The sequence below is a fragment of the Diceros bicornis genome, chromosome 8, assembly GCF_020826845.1.
Source record: "Diceros bicornis minor isolate mBicDic1 chromosome 8, mDicBic1.mat.cur, whole genome shotgun sequence".
In the NCBI taxonomy this organism is placed as follows: Eukaryota; Metazoa; Chordata; class Mammalia; order Perissodactyla; family Rhinocerotidae; genus Diceros; species Diceros bicornis.
In genome coordinates this window covers 34,767,148-34,787,956 of record NC_080747.1, presented here as the reverse complement: position 1 = coordinate 34,787,956, position 20,809 = coordinate 34,767,148, and the positions used below count along the sequence as shown (strand labels likewise).

Here is a 20,809-nt window from a genome sequence, read left to right as displayed (position 1 = left end):
ATGGACTGTCGGTATGTGTCAGGCACTGTGCTCTAGAAACATTACCTTATTGGATACTCACTATATTATTACGTATATGGTACTATCTCTACTGTACGGACAGAAAAATTGACGCTCAAATAGTTAAGTCAATTGCCCAAGAACATACAACTTGTTAATAGCAGGGCCAGAACCTGAACCCAGATCTACCTGACTCCATAGTCCAGATCTTATCACCACTCCTACCCATCTCTCGTCGTCTGCAAAGCACCATCTTGGATTCCATCAGATCAATATGAAGCCACGAGGAGAGTCCAGAGCCTTGAGAAAACTCGAGGACATGCCAAATAGGAAAACAAGGACATTTTCTACCACAGAAATAATGAAAGATTTTTTTTGTTAAACTGTTACTTTTTTGCCTGAATTGCTTGAACTTCACAATCATGGGGGGAGAAAAGGCTGATATATTTTATTGCCATTTTTTCTCCTCCTAAGATTTTCCTGGAAAATTCAGGATGGTCTTTTGAACCAGAATCAAGTTCTTCTGCTACCCATCCAAAACTTCAAAATGCCTGTTTTGTACAGATTGCACCAAAAGCTTCAGGACATAACTCACACGTGAAAAGTACAATACTGAATATGAAAATCTGAAATACACACTGCATAAGTAATGGCAGTAAAAAGCCAATGATATTTTAAAGATATTTTAAAGATTTAGTATTTATCATTGTAACACAGCTTTTATGTTTGATGTTATACGAAGCTATGAGCTCACTTCTGAATCAATGCTATTTTATTGCTTGCTGCTATATTTATGGAATGTTACTGTGAACAAAGCAGAGCAGGCCAAGTCTATTCTCAACATAACCTATAAATAATGTAAGTAAATAAACTAAGCAAATCTTCATGAAGCAATGCATTATTTACTATTCCTTGTTGCTGAAATACGAGTTTAAATTTTGGTTACATATTAATGTAAGATCTTAGCCATTTCTAGGTCTCCCTGGGGAGTCAAATCCTAAAGCTTAACTCAGAATTAACCTTGCATGCATTCCCGACTCTGTAACTGAAAGCCATACTCCTCTCCAGAGCCAAGAACCAGAAGCTCGACCATGGAAGCAACATCTCCATTATAAGATAATAATCTACAATTATCCCAAGAAAGTCTACGTCAGTGTTACAGTGTAACTAATCCAGGTGGGTGTTCTTGGCCAGTTGGGTTTTGCAAGACAAAATCACTAGGACTTCATCTGACTGATTGAGGCTATTTTAAACTTTCATATATTATACTCCAAGTGGGAGTCACTCAAACTTGCTTTAAGTTTTAGAGTGTTTTTAATGATTCACTCTTTCATAGGTTCATTCAAAAACTATTGGTTGAGTCCTACCACAGTGCCAAGCCCTGTTCATTTTAGGATATCACAGTAAACAAGATAGGTAAGGGTCTCCTTACAGAGATCATAGTCATAGGGGTGTAGAGAATCAGACAGCAAACAAGTACTAACAAATGAACAAGATAATTTCAGTAGTAACGAGGAAAATAAAAGAGAGTAATATGATACAAAATGATGGGGTCACTTTAGAAAAGGAGGTCAGAGAATGTTTCTCTAAGGAAGTAACATTTGAACCGAAGCGCCCTAAAGACAGACTAGCACTTGTTATCAGAGCTTCTCCTTCTTCTTCCCCCTCCTCCTCGTACTTCTTCTTCTTTTTGTCTGTTTAGTGCCAGTTAAGGGCCACTGATACATGAGGAAGGGGCAGTTCAAGCCCCAGTGAGAAAACATTCCAACATAAGCTGGGGTGGAGTCCTCCTGGAGAAAGAAGATGAGGATAATGTTAGGTAAGTGCCAATGGATGGACAGCCATCTCCACAGAGGGCAGTGACTCAAAATGATGCCTGGGAACATAATTCAATGGTGAGAGATGGTTCAGTGCAGGAGGTGGGTACCAGGAGATCACAACAGAAGTAGGGGTGAAAAACCGGAGTTGCAAACAAACCAAAGGTGAGTGCAGCGATGGGCAACTTGGGTGGACTCAGGAGGAAGGGGTTGGGGTAGGAGCTGAAGAGACACTACTGAGCTGAAGGCAAGATGTCCTGACCTAGAGGCCAAGCAGACTTCATCCCCACCTTCATTCATTCCTATGTGATCCCTGCGTGGGATCACTCACAGCAGAATTGGTCTCCTCGCAGCCCCAGGATGCTGGAGGTCTTACTTTTATGAGAGGGTTGTCCTCATCTCCTAACCATGCTTGAAAGATTCTACAGCTTCACCATTCATGAATATTGCCCCTGATAGATTTAATTATCTTAAATTAAAAGACAGAAAAGATGTCCAGATGTTTCCCAATCAATGCTGTACCTCTAGACAGAAGACATGAACAAAGTACCCAGAACAGAGATTAAAAGCTTAGTTAGATGACCAGGCCCTAAGCAAATTTGTGAACAGGGGGAGAGTTGCCTTTCTACCTATAATTACAGCACCCTTAACTGTGTGAAGTTAATGGGCTTTATTTTCCTCATGCCTAACCTTTAATTCAAGTTGTCTGCACCTGCTCTCTCTATTAGGATACCCCCTCAGTAAAATAGCAGGTGGAAAAGACTGTAATAAATGAACTCATTCTAAGTAGTCAAGGACTCAAAACAGTTTAATGCTACTCAATCGTAACCCTTATTAAAGATTCACCCATAGGAAGGGAGTGGGATGCAGAAGGAAGAATGGTTGCCATCTACCAAGGACACTAAATAGGCCAACTAAAGGAAGGGCAGGTAAGAAAGGCACAAGAAATTGATTTATTTTTTATTGACATACACATAAGAAAAGGATGCTTATCGTAAGTACACAGGTAGATGAAATTTTTAAAAACTGAACACACTCATGTAACTCAGCACTTAGATCAAGAAATTGAGCATGACCAGCACCCACCTCATGCTCCTTCCCGTCATCCCTGCCCCCAGGGGCAACCACTCTCCTAACATCTAACACCACTGAAGAGTTTTGCCTGTTTTTGAACTTTATGTAAATGGAATCATAGGGTGTACTCTTTGTGTCTGGCTTCTTGTGCTTAACCTTATGTTTGTGAGATTCGTTCATAAGGTTGCTTGTACTTACAGTTATTCATTCTCACTGCTATATAGTATAAGAAGTCATCTTGTAAATGTCAATATTTGACCCTCAAGACTGAATTCCTGCTTAAAGAGGAAAAATATGAACTCATCCCCAGAGTAAAATTAACTCCCTTGGCTGAAATCATTTTTATTTTGTTCACTGAGCACTGAGCTCATAATGCATTCTCTTAGACTTTCTTATTTAATTTGAAATTTACATCTGAGCTACTCTTAACATCAGGATACAGACAGATGAGTTCAAGTCACAACCATTTCCCACTACCTAAGGAATGAAGCCAAGCTGTTCTCTTGCTCCAATTTTATTTCTTCTCTCACAAGTAACTCCGCCTAAGGATACACCAAGAAGAGCTGCCAGCAGCTCCTCCTCTGGGACACTCATCCAGCTCAGCCAGTCAGTCAATTGTTGGCATTTGTTCACAGGTTGCAAACATCAGAAAGTGCTTGAGATCAGAATTAAGGCAATTCTACTGCCTGCAAACACATACACACAAAGGCCTGGGCTACTATGCTCTCTAATTCCCGAGCGTGTGCTTTGTCCATCCTGCCAGCTTGCTTCTCCTAAATAACTTGCCCCACGTCAGACACCTAGGGAATAGTGGCGTTGGACCAAGAGGCTCCCTATTCTCACCGGACTGCAAGCCATTTCTAATTTTTCCTGGGACAGCAGTAAAACATAAAACGAGACAGGTAGAAGTTGGCGTCAGCTTGACTTTAGGCGTCATGCCAGGTCTGGCAGGAAATGGTCACGGCCAGCCTATGAAAATTTCTGGCTACTCAGTATCTCAAAGACCAGAGAGTTCAAAACAGCAGAACGTTGTTTTCAGGGCTGTATGATACTTACAGTCCAGTACAAGAGCCTGTAAAATCCTCAAATGTCTTCTATAATTGGTGGGAAAGAAACACATTTCCATTTAGAATAGGTTTAGCGCCCTTTGCCCACATTGAGAGGCAGTGTGGGGCACTGGGAAGAATGCCATATTCTAAGTCAGATGTGAGAGTCAGAGCCTTGCATTACCAGCTGTGAGATAGTGTCCTCTAAGAACTTCGCAGGCCCTAGGCCTCTTCCTTTTGGAGGCTGACCCCACATCATTTCCTAACCAAAGGGCTTTTAATCTAAAGGTTAGGTTGTTCTTTTCTTTGAACATTGGTAATTTGAGTCTGAAGGGAGATACTTGGGAGTTGAGGATCTGGGCTTTTAGGACTCTTTGGGAAGTCTTACTTCCTGGAGTTTATTTGGAAAAATATTATCTAATTAGAGAATTGGTCCATTCTCAATAAGCTGACTTTCTATTCTTGCGCAAAAAAATAAAAATTAGAGGCAAGACATAATGCCAATCAGACCAGGCAATTTGTGTCCACTATCTCATTCGGTCGTTTTAACATTTTTAAAGATTTTTTTTTAATTTTGAAAGGAACATGTGCTCATTGTAACAAGTGATACCTTCTAACAATGCATAAAGAAAAAGTTATGCATCTCCCTCTTCATTTCACTCCATTCTCACCCTCTTCCCAGAGAAAACCAATATTAACAGCCAGCTGTATACTTTCAAACCTTTTTCTTTGTATATAAAATATAGATACAAAAATTGGATTATAATCTTCACATAATTTTGCAGCCTGCTTTTTTCCCTTTAATTACATTATGGATATCCCTCCAAACCAACAGAGGTGGAATTCATCCTTTTAAATGACTGCATAAAATTCCAATGTATGGATCTTCTTATTCAATAGCTCAGTTGATGGAAAGTGAGGCTGTTTCCAGTTTTCTTGTTTGTTTGCCAATAAAAGCAATGCTGTAATAAATATTAGTACATGTTTTTACACACTGGTGCTTTATTTCTATTGGCTAGAACCCTACTCACTTTGCAAGGTCAGAACTTAAATACATTATTCATTTTAATAGATATTGACATATTACTTTCTTTAATCCATCTGGACTTTATTTTTTGCATGACAAGGTAAGGATTACAAATTTTGTTTTCTTCCACATGTTTAGCCAATTTTGCGAGCATCATTTATTAAATAAACCACCCTTTTAATAGGTTGCAATGCCACTTTTGATATATGCTAAGGTCTCATAAACACTTGGATCTTTTTCTGGAGTTTCTACTCTGATTCACTGATCTATTTATCTGATTTGATGCCAAAACCAAACAATTTTGATTACAGTGGCTCTAAAGTTAGTTTGAATATCTAGTAAGGTGAGTATGTCTTATTATTCTTCTCTTGCATAATTTTCCTGACTATTTTAAGATACCTATTCTTCCAGTTGAACTTTAAATTATTTTATTCAAATAAAATCCCATTAAGATTTTGAATGAAATTCCAAATACGTGTTTATTGATTTTGAAAGAACTGAAAATTTTACAGTTTTAAGTCTTCCATATAGATGATTGTATGTCCCTCCATTTATTCAATAAGACTTTTAGGGTTTTTTTAAGGGGGGTACAAATCTTATAAAATTATTCCTCTGTATTTTAAATTTTTGTTGCTATTATAAATGGAATGTTTTTTCAAAGTCTATTTCTAGCTGACTGGCACTAGTAAAAAGAAAAATTACAGATTTTGTATATTTATCAAATATCCAAACACATTATCAAAAGCTCTTATCAAATCTAGTATTTTTTTTTAGTCTCATGGATTTGCTAAGTACGTAGTCATATCATCTTCTAATACAGCAATTTTATTTCTTCTAATATTTATACCTACTACTTACTTTTCTCATCTTATTGCATTAGCTAGTACCTCCAAATAAATGTAAATAATTGTGGTGATAGAAGGGAGCCCTATTTTCTTCCTCACTTTAAACAAAATAACTTCATCATTGGGCTGCTTATTATAATTGCTAAAAGAATTTTATAGTCTTTTCATGTTTAAGTAAATGTCCCCACAGTATGCCTATTTTACTTACAGTTTTTTCAAGAATGGCTATATAATATTATAAAATTATAGTATCTAATGATTTAATCCCATGATTTTTTCCTCTTTTAGTTTGTTGATTTGAAGAACTATAATGTAGATTTTCTGATATTAAAAAACAGCTTTTACAGGGGCTGGCCCGGTGGCATAGTGGTTAAAGTTTGCACACTCTGCTTTGGCAGCCTGGGGTTCGCATTCCGGGTGCAGACCTATACACCACTCATCAAGCCATGCCCTGGTGGTGTCCCACATGCAAAATGGAGGAAGATTGGCATGGAGGTTAGCTCAGGGCCAATATTCCTCACCAAAAAAAAAACACCTTTACACTACAAAAATAAACCCTACTTAGTCATGGTGTATTATTCACTTTATACAGGGCTAGATTTAGTAAACTAATGTTTTAGTTAGACTTTTTGCCTCCATATTTATAAGTGAAATCAATATATAATTATCAGATTACATTAACTCTGTAAAATGAACCAAGAAATTGTCCATTTTTTTCCTACGACTGAAATTATTATTCTTTTTTTTTTATTGTGGTAACATTGGTTTATAACATTGTATAAATCTGAAATTATTTAAATAACATAGGAATTTTCATTTTACTTTATAATAACTTAGAAAGGCACTGTTAGATATTATTAGAGAGGGTATTATTATTATACAACTTTTAAACATGAGAAGGAATAGATATATATTATATATATACTTTATATATATATAAGTATATATATAATATATATAAGTATATATATAATATATATATATATAAGTATATATATATATATATACTTATATATAAAAGTATATAAGTTGACTAAAGTCAAGCAACCATTATGGAGCAAAGCTGAGAATGAAACACTAGGCTTCTGATTCCAGTCCTGGATCTTGGTCTACTATGTACCACCTCATCCCTCCAGGGATGAGCCTGAAATCTAGACCTAAACAAAGGTGAGCAGAAATCCCACAGCAGGACCAACAAAAGAAAGCCACTCTTTGGAAAATACCCAATAGAATAGTCACAGGCCTTGCCAAGAAGAGTGATAAACTGCTAGGAAGCCATAACCACAGAATGATCTTGGTATTTGGTCCTTTGAAATGGGATCACCCAGATGGAGCAAATGGACTACTACCAGTGATTCGAGATGGTGGATTCACAAGGGGCAACTGTGTAGGGTTGTACATAACTGTGTAAAGTAATGATAATTCACGTATGTCCATATATTTCTACATAATTTACAAAGAGTAAGTTTAGAGAGGTTAAATCATTTGTTAAAGATTATACTCTATATCTTAAAGGTGATGGACCACGCTATAACTCCTTAAATCATGCTCCTTGTAAGTTCCCTTCATAGCATTTATCACTCTTATTGCAATTATTTTATTTATTTGTGCAACTTGTTCTTTGCCTACCCACTCTCCTCCCCATCTACAATGGAGGCAGCATAGGAGCAGAGACCATACTGTATTATTGTTTTATCCACAGGCCTGAACATGTGGAAAAGACATTTAAAATATATTTGTTATGTGATTAAAAAAATAAATACCATAAATCATTTATACCTAAAGTGATCCCTGCTTGAATCTGATACAGAAAGGACACCAGCTTTCCCTCCAGATACAGTGGTCCTACTGCACACAAGGTTAGGAATAACACCGTCTGCCGCTGCCTCTCTAAATATGAAATGTGCTATACATCCAAGTCAGAGCACTCCATATCAATCTTATACAATCACCTTATTTGACAGTGACATTCTTTTTAAAGGCAAATCAGTGTGAACTCTCAATATCCCAAATTAGATCAAGCATAGAAGTTCAAATGAGTTGGCCATTAATTACTCACCACCAGTGGCCTAAGTTTGAAACCACCAGATCTCATTTTTCATTGGGCTGACATCCTGAAAGGCACCATTTGTCAGGAGACCTCTCTTGTGTTTTTTTCTTTTTCTTCCATTCTTTCACTGAATTAACCAAAGCAATATTAAGTAAGTTGCTAAATACAGATATTAGCTCATTTGTAGCTAATTATTTTAGGTAAATGGTGCAGTAAATGAAGCACCCTATACCCTCCCCCGGCCTTTCTTTTTTTTCTTTTTGAAGCTTTTGTGATGTTCTCCAGGTAAATCCCATGCATAATGTAAGAGTGGCAATGTTGTTTGCATAATAAGCTATTTTCTACCACAGAAGCAGAAACATTTTATCGCTATAGAGAAAGCTCAAATTATGAATACATTTTCATATAAGTTGATTTATGTGAAAATTACAAATAAATGCAGAGCTGAGCTGCAAGTGAATTGTTTGTTCCCAGTTCAAGGAGTGGTGTTATTTGAAATTAAAAAAGAAAACAACCCCACCACATCCTGCTAAGAGAAATATTTTTAATGTTATTCAGACTGAAGCACATACCATATGATCCAAGAAGAAAAGCATCACCTTGTCTGGCAGTAGGACCTGAGGTTGCAAAAGCTAAGATAAATTTGTCTGCTGATTTCTGAATCCATCTTATCATGGATAATATACATATTATATACAAACATATATTATCCATGATACATGTATTTTTACTTGCACTTGGGCTGCAAAGATTCTCAGCAAACTCTATAACTACTTCTTTCAATAGTCAAAGGAAGTTGAAAGAATAAATGGAGGCCCATTATCACCTCTGCACAAATAAAAGCAAAATGTGCCTTGAAGACATGAAAATGGTTTTGTGTAAGACCCAAAGATTCTCAGACACCTGCAGGGCTCTCAAAGTGGGACGCACATTTCTAATTCCAGGCAGAATCACTGTGGGTAAAGAACTTATCTTGCTAGAAGTGCCACCTCCCCCCCCAACTATTACACCAGTACATTGTGTGGCATCCGGGTGGTTGATCTGTAAGAGGGATATGAGGCTGGCCACAAAGCTTTGGCTGACATCTAAGACATGGAGGGGGCGGGTTATAGGGAAAGGAGGTAACAGCACGGCACTTTGGACAAGTCAACACAGTAAAATAAATGCGACCTGTTTAGCAATTCAGGCAGTTTATGTCTGAACTTTTCCCAGCCTTTAAATTTGCCTAGGTCATCCTCATCATGGGCCAAGGTCACAGAAAGCATCCCTCCTGGCTGTTGCCCTAGACCTCGGCCCACTTATGCTTGAACTGCTGCTTGATAATCCCTTACCTTCCAAGTTCTTGGTTCCAATAATAATCTCTAACCACCTTCACATTTTGCACCCCTTCAGACCTCCCAAACTGGCTTATTGGACTTTCGTGTCTTATTCAGTTCCTTGCTCCGTGTGTCCCCCGGAATGTGATGATGCTCAAAGCCTCAGGGGACACTCCTATTTCCAGCTCCAGCCCACGGAGCTGAGCCACCACCAAACACCACTCCCTCTCCCCCTCCTCCTCCCTTTACCACAGGGGAGGGCAGTTCGAGTGATAATAGACAGTTAATCTGAACATGGGTCTCAAATGTCTCATCTTTACTGGCTATCTGTTGGCAATTCACTGGCCTGTCAAGAGATGTTGTGTATGTAGATCTGAGTTTCTACAAGCCCTTTTTGTTTTCTCTAAACCATCAAGATTTTTTTTGGTAAGTATCTTCCAGTCAAAGCATAGACAGGAATCATGTAACTTGCCTGGCCCTGTTAGACCAAGGAGACCAGAGCCAGTCCTTCCACCATGCCCCAGATTCCGGTACTAAACGACCACCCAAGGATCTCTGCCACATTCATTCTGTTTATTTCTTATTTTCATTTTTTGGGTTGATTCTGTGCTTTCCCTCCAATACTATGCTGGAAGTCTGTGTGAGATGTGAAAATAAGTAATGTTGGAGGAAATACTGTCTTCACTACATTGCCTTGGATTTTCACATTCAATATGTTGACAGAAGGGGAGGAAATACTTGGTCTACCATTCCTGTACCACCTACACTTGAGTCTAACAACAAACCTTATACTTGAGGCTTGAAAGTTAGGAGCCTGAAGAAGATGATCTGTCTACATCTCTTCCTCTTCTATTATTCTCTGACTCTATAAATATAAAAAAGCCAAGAATAAGCATATTTCTCTTTAAATTAGATGAAAAGAGACTCACTCCAACAAACACTACCACACAGTCATGTCCCTGGCTAATTCAGAAAGATAAAAGTGAAAAGGTCTTTAAAGGACAAATACTGTATGAATCCACCTTTATGAGGTACCTAGAGTAGTCAAACTCTTAGAGACAGAAAGTACAATGGTGGTTGCCAGGGCCTGGAGGAGGCAAAAATGGGGAGCTATTGTTTAATGGGTACAGAGTTTCAGTTTTGCAAGATGAAAAGGGTTCTGTGGATGGATGGTGGTGATGGTAGCACAACAATATGAATGCACTTAATGTCACTGAACTGTATGCTTAAAATGGTTAAAATGGTAAATTGTATGTGTATTTTACCACAAAAAATAATAATAATAAAGGGTATTTATCGGGCCACATTTTTTTAAAAAGTAAAAACACCTTTTAAAATATCAGATTTTCAAATTTTAATAGAACAACTATTGAGTCATTGATTTAACAACTGCCCTATACCTTGTTCTCTGCTAGATCCTGGGGATACGGTGTTTAGTACAAGAGACATATGCTCTATCCCCATGGAGCTGAGAACTAGGCGGCAGAGATGGATACTAAAAAAATCATTACAATTTGATGAAGACTTTGAAAGAAAAGTGAAAGCTGTGCAAGACCATTCAGCAGACATCCTCCTAACCTGGCCTGCAGGATCAGGAAAGGCTTCTCTGAGGAAGGGGATTTGAGCTGAAACTTGAGGGACGAAGAAGAGTTCACTAGGAAAATAGCTTCTGAGAGATGCTTGGTCCCACACTTCTCAATGTACCATCTCCCCACCAGGGACTCTTGGACCCTGTGGATTTCCGTAATGCTTGTCCCCTAGTAGTTTTCTGGAGACCAGACTTACATCGAAAACAAATATCCTTCTCTTAGTTCAGTCTCAAATACCAAAAGAGAGTGGGACCTAGACACTAAGCCAAGGCCAGTGACAAAAGAGATGGCATTTTAATCTCCTCCTCCTCCTTTCCTTTCCAAAGCTCTCACTGGCACACACTGAATCACGGAATTCTCTAAAGGGCCAATGAGGTTCTTTATAAGGTTGGAAGAAAATCCAAAAAGGCGAAATGGTTGGCTAAAAGTTTGTCATTAATAGCTTAATAGTACGTTACATATTTTAATCTGTTTCCATACTCCCATGTCTACCAATCATCCAATTGACCTTAGACTTCAAGCAATTTTCCAACATCCTTGATATCTGCATTATCCCAACAAACGGCACAAGTTTGGAAGCAATATCACCACATTCTCCCCACTTCAAAACACACACACACACACAATTTCTCATCACTAGATTATAAACTTCACCAAGGCGGGGCCCAGGTGTGTTTTATTCCCTAATAAATACTCTCAGTAGTTCCTACAACATTATTGGTGCCCAATAAATATTTCTTAACTGAATCCCCCTCTTGGTCCCAGCTTCTGAAATCCCTGTCACTTAAAAGCTATGATATAGCCCCTGTCACATAGAGATATGAAATAGCAAGGCTTTGGGAGTCAGGCAGATGTAGCTTTAAATCCCAGCTTTCCCATTGACTAAAAATATGAATTTAGACCAATTACAGTAACACTCCAAACGTCGGTGTCCACGTTTGTGAAGTGGGAATAATAACATATTTCTCAGCAATGTTAAAGGATGCAAGTAGATGATGTACATGTGTGTCACCTAAAAACACTGTGAGGAGGCACAGGTTGTTAGTTCCTCTTTAAAAAGGAAGACCGTATAGCCCACTGAGGCGAAATAACTTCCCCCAGGATGCACTTCATCAGCTTCATGTGCTTGATTTTAAGGAAGGTAAAAGTGGTAAATAGTGGAATTTCTGAGACTGGGGCTTAATCCTGGTTTATCAGATCAACACAATGTCTAGCACCTCTTAGAAAGGTCTAAAAATCAAGTCATATAGGATAACATGAAATAAACCCAGCAGTGCTTCTCAGACTTGAATGTGCACACAAATCACCTGGGGATTTTGTTAAAATGCAGATTCCAATTCACCGAGGTGGGGACTGAGATGCTACATTTCTAACAAGCTCCCAGATACTCTCCAGGCTCCTGCTGTCTGCAGATCACATTTTGAGTAGCAAGGGTTTAAAGCACTATGCAAACCATTGGGTATTATCACCCCAAGGGCCATACCATTATAATGATAATATGGAACCATCTCATTTCTGTGCTCCATGCAATGATATCCTCCAAGTACTGTGATTTTCTCTCAATATCTTTTAAATGCCACAAAATCATATTTTGACCCCAATAATGCTCATGATAAACACATCTGAATAAAGCCTCCCAAGCTCCTGCTAGGCAATATCTTTAAGCTCAACGCCATATTGTTTGTAGTTGTCTTAGCTTTTCTTCCCTTCAATCTGCCATCAAGTCAGCGACCCAGACTCACATCAAAGTCAATTTGAATTCATTTTGTACAATTTCAACAGATACTATTTCAAAGGGCTCTGCTAACTTCAAAAATAACATTTATTACCTGATCGCTGAAGGAAACTGCTCTCAGGATATTGTACACCACCATCCCCTAATTTGGTAATTCTATCAGGAAAAGCAATTAAGTTTGTTTGACATGACTTGTTTTTATAAATGCATGATGCTTACTGCTCTTAATTTAATTCTCCTCTTACCACTTATAATTTCATTCTCATCTGACAGTTCATATTTTCTCTCTGAATGATTTTTCCCCCCTTTATATTACTAATCACAGAAAACTCAGTGAATAATACCAGCCTTTGGGTAGGAAGGAGACTGGAAAATGATGGGCAGTGTGCAGGCTTCCTGCAGGGAGGGCAGGAATTTTGTTCCTTATGATTCCCACAGGCCCTAGAGCACTGCTTGGCATACATATGGTGCTCAATAAATACTTGCTATCAGGCACTGCTCAGGCAAAGAAGACTCTGACCCAAGTCTTTTCTCACATTTTACATTAGTCAGGAGACAGAAATTTTATAAAATAATTACAAGGCAATCAGGAAAGAAAATGGTAATGTGACAGGATTTCCAGTGAAGACTAGACCTTACAATTTTATTTTATTTTCAGTGCTGGAAAAATGTCCATTAAAATGCTGTCAGCAGTTTATGACTTATTGATTGGAAACCTGAATTGCCTGTGATAATGTGTAAGTTACAGTAGCACAAATGAGGGGATAGTCAACCATCCTGGAAACCATCCTGAGGTCAGGGAAGACAATGGGTAGGAGAAATCACTTAGTGAATCTTGAAGGATGAGCTGTGGTTGGAGGACAAGGAGATAAGAACACGATTTACACATATGGAAGAGTGTGTGCAAAGCCATAAACTTGTGCAACTGAGTGGTGTGTTCAAAGAATCACAGGCATTTGCTCTGGCTGGAACATGGTGCTCAGTGGGGAAGCAGCCAAAGATGGATTCGACTTTAGCCAGGAGCCAGATCCTGGAGGATCTTGTGTGCTGAGCTTAGAAACTTAACCAGTGGGCAATAGGGAGCCACTAAAGGGTTTTTAAGCAGGACAGTGAGATGATACAGGCTAGGAGAAACATTAATAATGATTGAAAGAATTTATGGGATGAATTTGATGGGGATAAGACTGGATGCAGGAGAACAGGTGACAACTGCAACAGTCTAGGTGAATGGTAACAGGTCTGAAGCAACTACACTAACAGGAACAGCTACCATGCATGGCATGCTTACAGGGTGCCAGGAACGAAGCCAGCACTTTGCAAGCATTATCTTACTGAATTCAGAGACCGAGGGCAAGAGAAGAGGGTGGAATTGAAAGGCATATAGGAGGCAGGGTCAGCAGTGACCTGTATATGTGGAGAGGTGAGGGAGAGACAGGACTGTAGGATGATTTCCCTGTTTTGTGACTTGTAGATGGCAGTGTCTTTCATCATTTTAGGGAAGACTCGAGGAAGAATATTATTTCGGGAAAGTATCATGAGTTCAATTTTAGACACGTTGAATTTGAGGTGTTCACGGAACCTCCAGGTAGAAATGAACAGCTGGATAAATGAGCCTGGAGGTCAGAGTTTTAGGCAGGAGACAGGTTTGGAAATTCCCCATAAATAAATGGAGATAAAAATGGTGGGTATGGGAGAAAGATTGTGCAGATGAAAAGAGCACCAAAAGAGAAATGTAAAACACCATATTTAACAGATGGGCAAAGAACAAGGAAAGGGGGAAGAAGACTTACAAGGAACGTGAGAAAGATAGAATGAGAACCAGAGAGGACAGTGTCAAGACAGCCAAAGGAGAAGACAGATTCAAAAAGAATGGAATGGCCAACATTGTCAAGGGCTGCTCAAGGTATATTCATTAAATTTATTTGGGGAAGAAAGGCATCATTTATTCATTTAACACATGGGGTCTACTTTCACACTGCTGTGATCCCTGCCAAAAGCTTTCCTGCCCATCAGAATATGCAACAAGATAGATGAAAAAGCACTCTCTGAAACTGAAGGTAAAAAAGATCAACATCTAGCATTTGAGACGAGCCCCCTCTCACAAGTAACTCACCCTAAGATGGTCCAGCAATGTGCCAACCAGAGGAGGATACTGAAGTATCATGAAAATATAAAGGAAACTACCATCTGCTGTACAGAATTGTGATAAGCCTAGCATGAATTCACGGAATGTTAGAGTGAGTGGGAGCATGTGATTTTCATAAAAAATAAAAATGGATATTAGAGGAAAAATGTCCAGTAAGCAAATGAAAAGATGCTCAACATCACCAATCATTAGGGAAATTCAAATCAAAACCACAATGAGATACCACTGCACACCCATTAAGATGGCTGTTATCAAAAAAAAAAAAAAAAAGTAAGAAAATAACAAGTGTTGGCAAGGATGTGGAGAAACTGGTCAACCTTGTGCATTGCTGCTGGGAATATAAAATGGTGCAGCCACTGTGGAAAACAGGATGGTGGTTCCTCAAAGAATTAAATATAAAATTAACATATGATTCAGCAATTCTAATTCTGAGTATATACCAAAATAATTGGGGCCGGCCCGGTGGTGTAGTGGTTAAGTTCGTGCACTCTGCTTCGGCAGCCCAGGGTTCATGGATTCAGATCCCGGGTGCAGACTTATGCGTTGCTTATCCAGCCATGCTGAGGCAGGAGTCCCATATATAAAAGTAGAGGAAGATGGGCACAGATGTTAGCTGAGGGCTAATCTTCCTCACCAAAAGAAAAAAAAAAACGAAAATAACTGAAAGCAGGGAATGGAACAGATATTTGTACACTCATGTTCTTAGCAGCCTTATTTACAATAGTCAAAAGGTGGAAGGAACCCACTGATGGATGCATGAATAAAGAAACTGTGGTATAAATATACAATGGATATTATTCTGCTTTAAAAAGGAAGAAAATTCAGACACATGCTACAACACGAATGAACCTTGAAAACATTATGTTAAGTGAAATAAGCCAGTCACAAAAGGACAAATATTGTATGATTCCACTTACATGAGGCTCCTAGAATAGTCAAATTCATGGAGACAGAAAGTAAAACAGTAGTTGCCAAGGGCTGGGGGGAGGGTGGGTATGAGGAGTTATTGTCTAATGTGTACAGTTTCTGTTCGGGAAGATAAAAGGTTCTGGAGATGGATGGTGGTGATGGTTATACAATAACGTGAATGTATTTCCTGACAGAGAACTGTAGACATGAAAACGGTTAAATGGTAAGTTTTATGTTACGTATATTTTACCACAATTAAAAAATGGGTATTGGAGAAAAAGGAGTCTGTTTTCTTTTAAGACTGACCAAGAAAGAAAAGGTTCTGGCTATAGGGGGCTAGAGATGAACAGTTTTTGAAAAAAGAAATATCTCCAGAAAGAGAAGACCCTTCATGGTGCCACAGCGAATAAGACTAAGACTAAGACTACTAATACTATTACTACCATTTACTGAGTATTTATTATTTTTCAGGCATGCTAAATATTTTATATACTTTTTCCATTTTCAAAAATTTCATAAAAGTAAAGATGACTATCCCTAATTTATAGATAAGGGAACTGAGGCTCAGAGAGGTTACATAAATTGCCAAAGCTGCAAAGAGTAAGAGGCAGAGTAAGGATTCAAATCCCTGGTGTCTGTCTCTGGAGCCCATGCTCTCAACCACTCCACCCTGGGTTAGGATTCTGCACCCAACTACCATGCAAGGCTTCCATTTGGAATACGTGTGGGCTTATCCAGAGAACTATTTATATAGGAAATTGTCCTGTTCCTTAAGGTGGGAATAATACCCACTGAAAACTAATCAACAGGTATTTCTGTCCTATGCCTCTCTTGGTAGAAATAGCATACAGCAATGATTATAATATGGGCTCTGCAGCCAGGCAGCCTGGGTTCCCATCCTGTTTTTGCCCTTTTAGTTGGGTAACTTTAGATAAGTTACTTAACCTGTTGGAGCCTTAATTTCCTTACCTGAAAATGGAGGTAACATCTATAAGACTGTTGCAAGGATTAGGTAAATTAATACATGTAAAACATATAGAACGGTGCCTGATCAATAGAAAGATTCAATTAGCATTAACTATGGGGTTTTCTTTAATTAGTTTAAGTCACTTTGTGCTTCTGGGTGCTGATAAAATCCTTCAACTGGGGCCGGCCCGGTGGCGTAGCAGTTAAATGCGCACGCTCCGCTTCGGCAGCCCAGGATTGGAGGGTTCGGATCCCAGGAGCACACCGACGCACCACTTGTCAAGCCATGCTGTGGTGGCGTCCCACTGAAAGTAGAGGAATACAGGCACAGATATTAGCTCAGGGCTAATCTTCCTCACACACACACATAAAAAAAAACCCTTCAACTGGATCGTCGATACTGGAGAACAAATTTGGAATATCTGGAGATGCTTCAAAAGTTCTGATATATTGTCAGGGCCCATCTCCAGCCTCCTCTCTGCAGCTCTCCAGTGGTAACTTTTTTTTTTTTCGTGAGGAAGATCAGCCCTGATCTAACATCCATGCTAATCCTCCTCTTTTTGCTGAGGAAGACCGGCTCTGAGCTAACATCTATTGCCAATCCTCCTCCTTTTTTTTTTGTCCCCAAAGCCCCAGTAGATAGTTGTGTGTCACAGTTGCACATCCTTCTAGTTGCTGTATGTGGGACGCAGTCTCAGCATGGCCAGAGAAGCGGTGCGTCAGTGCGCGCCCGGGATCCGAACCCGGGCCGCCAGTAGCGGAGCGCACGCACTTAACCGCTAAGCCATGGGCCGGCCCTCCAGTGCTAACTTTGAGGAAAGAATTCAAGCAGAAAATCTACCATGTGCAAAGCACTGTGCTAGGAACTAAGATGAAGAAGATTTCATTTGCATCCTTGAAGAGACCCCATCCCGTCAGAGAAATGGATATAAAACAATAACTGAGATACAATATGCTACAGAGTATAAAAGGGCTGTGCTTAAATTATCATGGAGACAGAGATCTAGAAATAATAAAGTTGCCTGGGTTCTTACTCCTTCCTATAAATATCCCATTACTTTATAGATTCTCAGACTAGGAAAGCACCTCCAATGTCACCGAGTTCAATCTTTACTTCGTGGAAGCCCATGGGCTATCCCCTAAGAAACTGGCCCACAACTCAAAACCAGTTTTGAGTCTTTAGTGTTCTTCTCTTGAATGGATCTGGATTTCACATTTGGAATTAATAGAAAGGAAAGCACCTTCAAAAATAGAAATTCAAAGTTATTATTTCACAGAGCATAGCTTCACGATATACATCGGGAAGAATATCTTTGTCAGTGGTCTGACAAGGAATCTGTACTACTTGCCTTTATGCCCAATAAGAAGTATGCTCAGGCTCTTCTCCAGGGCAGATCAATTCCAAGTGGCAGCAAAGCATGATAATCCCTTAAAATCATAAATATGGCCCATTGCCACGTACACGAATGCTCTTAGCAGCATTAATCATGAAACCAAACACTGGAAACAACCCAAATATCCATATAACTATAGAATGATAAATGAAATGTGGTATAGTCATACAATGAAATACTACAGAGTAATGAAAAAGAACAAACTATAGCCACACTCAACAATACAGACGGATCTCACAGATATAATGTTGAGCAATAGAAGCCAGACACAAAAGAATACATACTGTATGATTCCATTTACAAAGTCTAAAACAGGCAAAACTAATCTATGTACTAGAACTCCAGAGAGTGGTTTACCTCTGGACAAGGAAGAGAAGGAAGTGACTGGGAAAGAGAAGAAAGAAATCTTCTAGGTTTCTGGTAATGTTCTATTTCTTGACTCGTGTGTTCATTTTGTAATAATTCATTGAGGTGGACATTTATGATTGGTGCACTTTTCTCTATGCATACTTCAATATAAATGATTTATTTAGAAAGAGGAAGAAAAATTGCAGGAAAAAACTCGAACCCAAAGCAAAATAAAAGTGCACAACTGGATTAGGTAGCTTGCCTTCTCAAACACTTATAATGGCCCCCATTGCCTAGAGAATCGAGTCCACACTCATTAGCAGGGGGTATCAGAAGGTTCTTTAAGTTCGCAAAGAGTAGCATGCCTTCTCTTCATTTAACGAGCATTTGTACTCACCCTCACCCACCAAGGCAAAGAGACAGATGCTACCATCCATGTGGCAGAGTTTTTGTCGCCTCAGAGGCAGCTGGTCTCCCTGTATTCAACCATGATTTCTGTCTTTGACTCACACAGTAATCACTGGTCCAGTCGTTTGTGGCCAGGGGAGCAGGCTTTGTTTGCAGACAAATTTAGCCATTTGAAGGCTAAAACATTCAAGAAGTATAATACGATGGCATGATGTGGACACCAGAAATGTTGTCTTAGAAGTACAATATCTCTTTCTAGAGAGATAAAGGTCCCTGGGGGTCTCCTTTGCTGACTCGACTGCACCTGGAGTTCAGGTCTGGGCATCATACTGTGAAAAGGACAGAAATCAATCAGACACAACCACCAGAGAGAAACCATGATGATGAAACAACTTGAATCCACATCATGGAGGCAACAGCTGAAAGCATATCTTCCCAATCCGTGTGCCTTGGCATCCTGGTGTGCTCCGAACAGTTTTGAGCTGTGCCTGGAGCTGGATCGCTCAGCCCTTGAGCAGGACCTGGGACGGCTAAAGACCGCATGCCAGGCAGCTGTGTTCCAGGCAACCCTGGTAGGGGCTCTGCAAAGCACTGTCCAAGCACAGGGGGCCTGAGGATGCCTTTCATGGTCCCCCAGGGGGAAAGACAAAAAGTGACACTTGGCACTCACTGCTCAGCCTGGATATACTGAGCACAGACAAGATGTTGTACTCCCTGAGACATCTACCTTGGCAGCCAGAGGAAAAGCACACTGCTACCCGTACTAAAAGTGGAGCCAAGGAGCCGCTGCTGAAGTAGTTAGTACTCCAGATGCCCAAAGAGCACAGTGTCTTACCCTAGGTGCTGCCGGTTGGAGGTGGGGAGTGGGGAGTGAGGTTGGCAGGTGCTCCAGTGGAGGTGGTTCCGGTGCTGTCAAGAGCCTTTCTTCACATATAACAACTACTTCCCTCTGTGTGTAGCTGTTGTACCCCTCCAGGAGGCATCCATACCACTGGGTGGGCGCCCCAACAATGCACATGCATTCTGCAAAATAGAGCTTCAGCATATTTTGAAATACGTAATACGAAAAAGTTCAATTGGATTAGCACTCCTTTCTCATCAACATCCCGAAACTTCAACATTATATTTGCCAATGAAAGTAAAGAGCTATGAGAGTCTTTATTATTTCAACTACCAGATATTTCTGAAGGTTGTAAAAAATGGTATTAAATTTTAACCATATCTTCTTGTCCATCAAGACTATCAAGAATTTAAAGAAACCATCATTAACAAGTCTTGACCAGGAATTACATGTAGCCATTTCAAATATAAACCCTGATATCAAAGATTATATTCAAGGAATCAAGCTAAGTTTCACTATCAAACCTTTGAAAAGATTTTATTTGGAAGCTTTATACAAATTCAATATTTAATATCTTCCCTAATATTTTATATTGTATTTTCTTATCATAATTATATACTATAAAGAAAAATGTAATGAATTTTTCACCAATCCCCAGACAGACATCTCTAATTCCTCTAGGGTTCACCCCAGGGTGCCATGCAAACATTAGCATTTTCAATATCTGCCTTGGAGTTCAAAAGGCCAGGAAACACTAGTAGAAAAAAATTGTTAATGTAGAAGGAGAAACATCATGGAAAACCAAATTGGAAGAACTGCCATAGGGGCCAGAAATTCAGTTGTTCTGAGTGTCCCCACAGGGGTGGACTTGCATCTCAAGCGAACACTCCAGGAAGACGTATTTCAGTCAAGTCAGCTCTGCCCAAAGAGACAGGCCACAAATGTTCCCACAGAGTCTGGCTGACCACTCGTCAGAACATTGTAGATAGAGATTCAAACTTCAGAGCATGACTGGCCTGGGGAACCTGTGACCTTTAGATTCTATGATTCTGTACCAGTCAGTTCAGGATGCCTTCTAGCCTCTCCCTCCCTGACAGTTCTTAAATTCTTTGTATGCAAAGACAAGAAGTCACCAAGGAGTGTAAATAAAAAGCCATCAGCATGCCATGGCTGACAGAAAGATGTTGAAATAAGATCGATATGATGCACACAGGAGCATCTCTATGTCTACTGTCTTTCCCCTTGAGAAAGATGTGTGAGGAGACAGACATTGACCATGGCTCAGAGCTCTAGTCTTT

At 39.5% G+C, this 20,809-nt stretch overlaps 1 long non-coding RNA gene across 1 annotated transcript; it reads right to left on the bottom strand.

Annotated features, from left to right (window-relative positions):
* Window positions 1-9,990: 9,990 nt before the first annotated feature.
* Window positions 9,991-19,743, bottom strand: LOC131409573 (uncharacterized). The gene is made up of 3 exons (XR_009220956.1): window positions 19,506-19,743; window positions 18,660-18,999; window positions 9,991-10,040 (listed from the first exon to the last, which is right to left on the bottom strand). It is a non-coding gene; the product is annotated as an uncharacterized LOC131409573 (long non-coding RNA).
* Window positions 19,744-20,809: the final 1,066 nt, after the last annotated feature.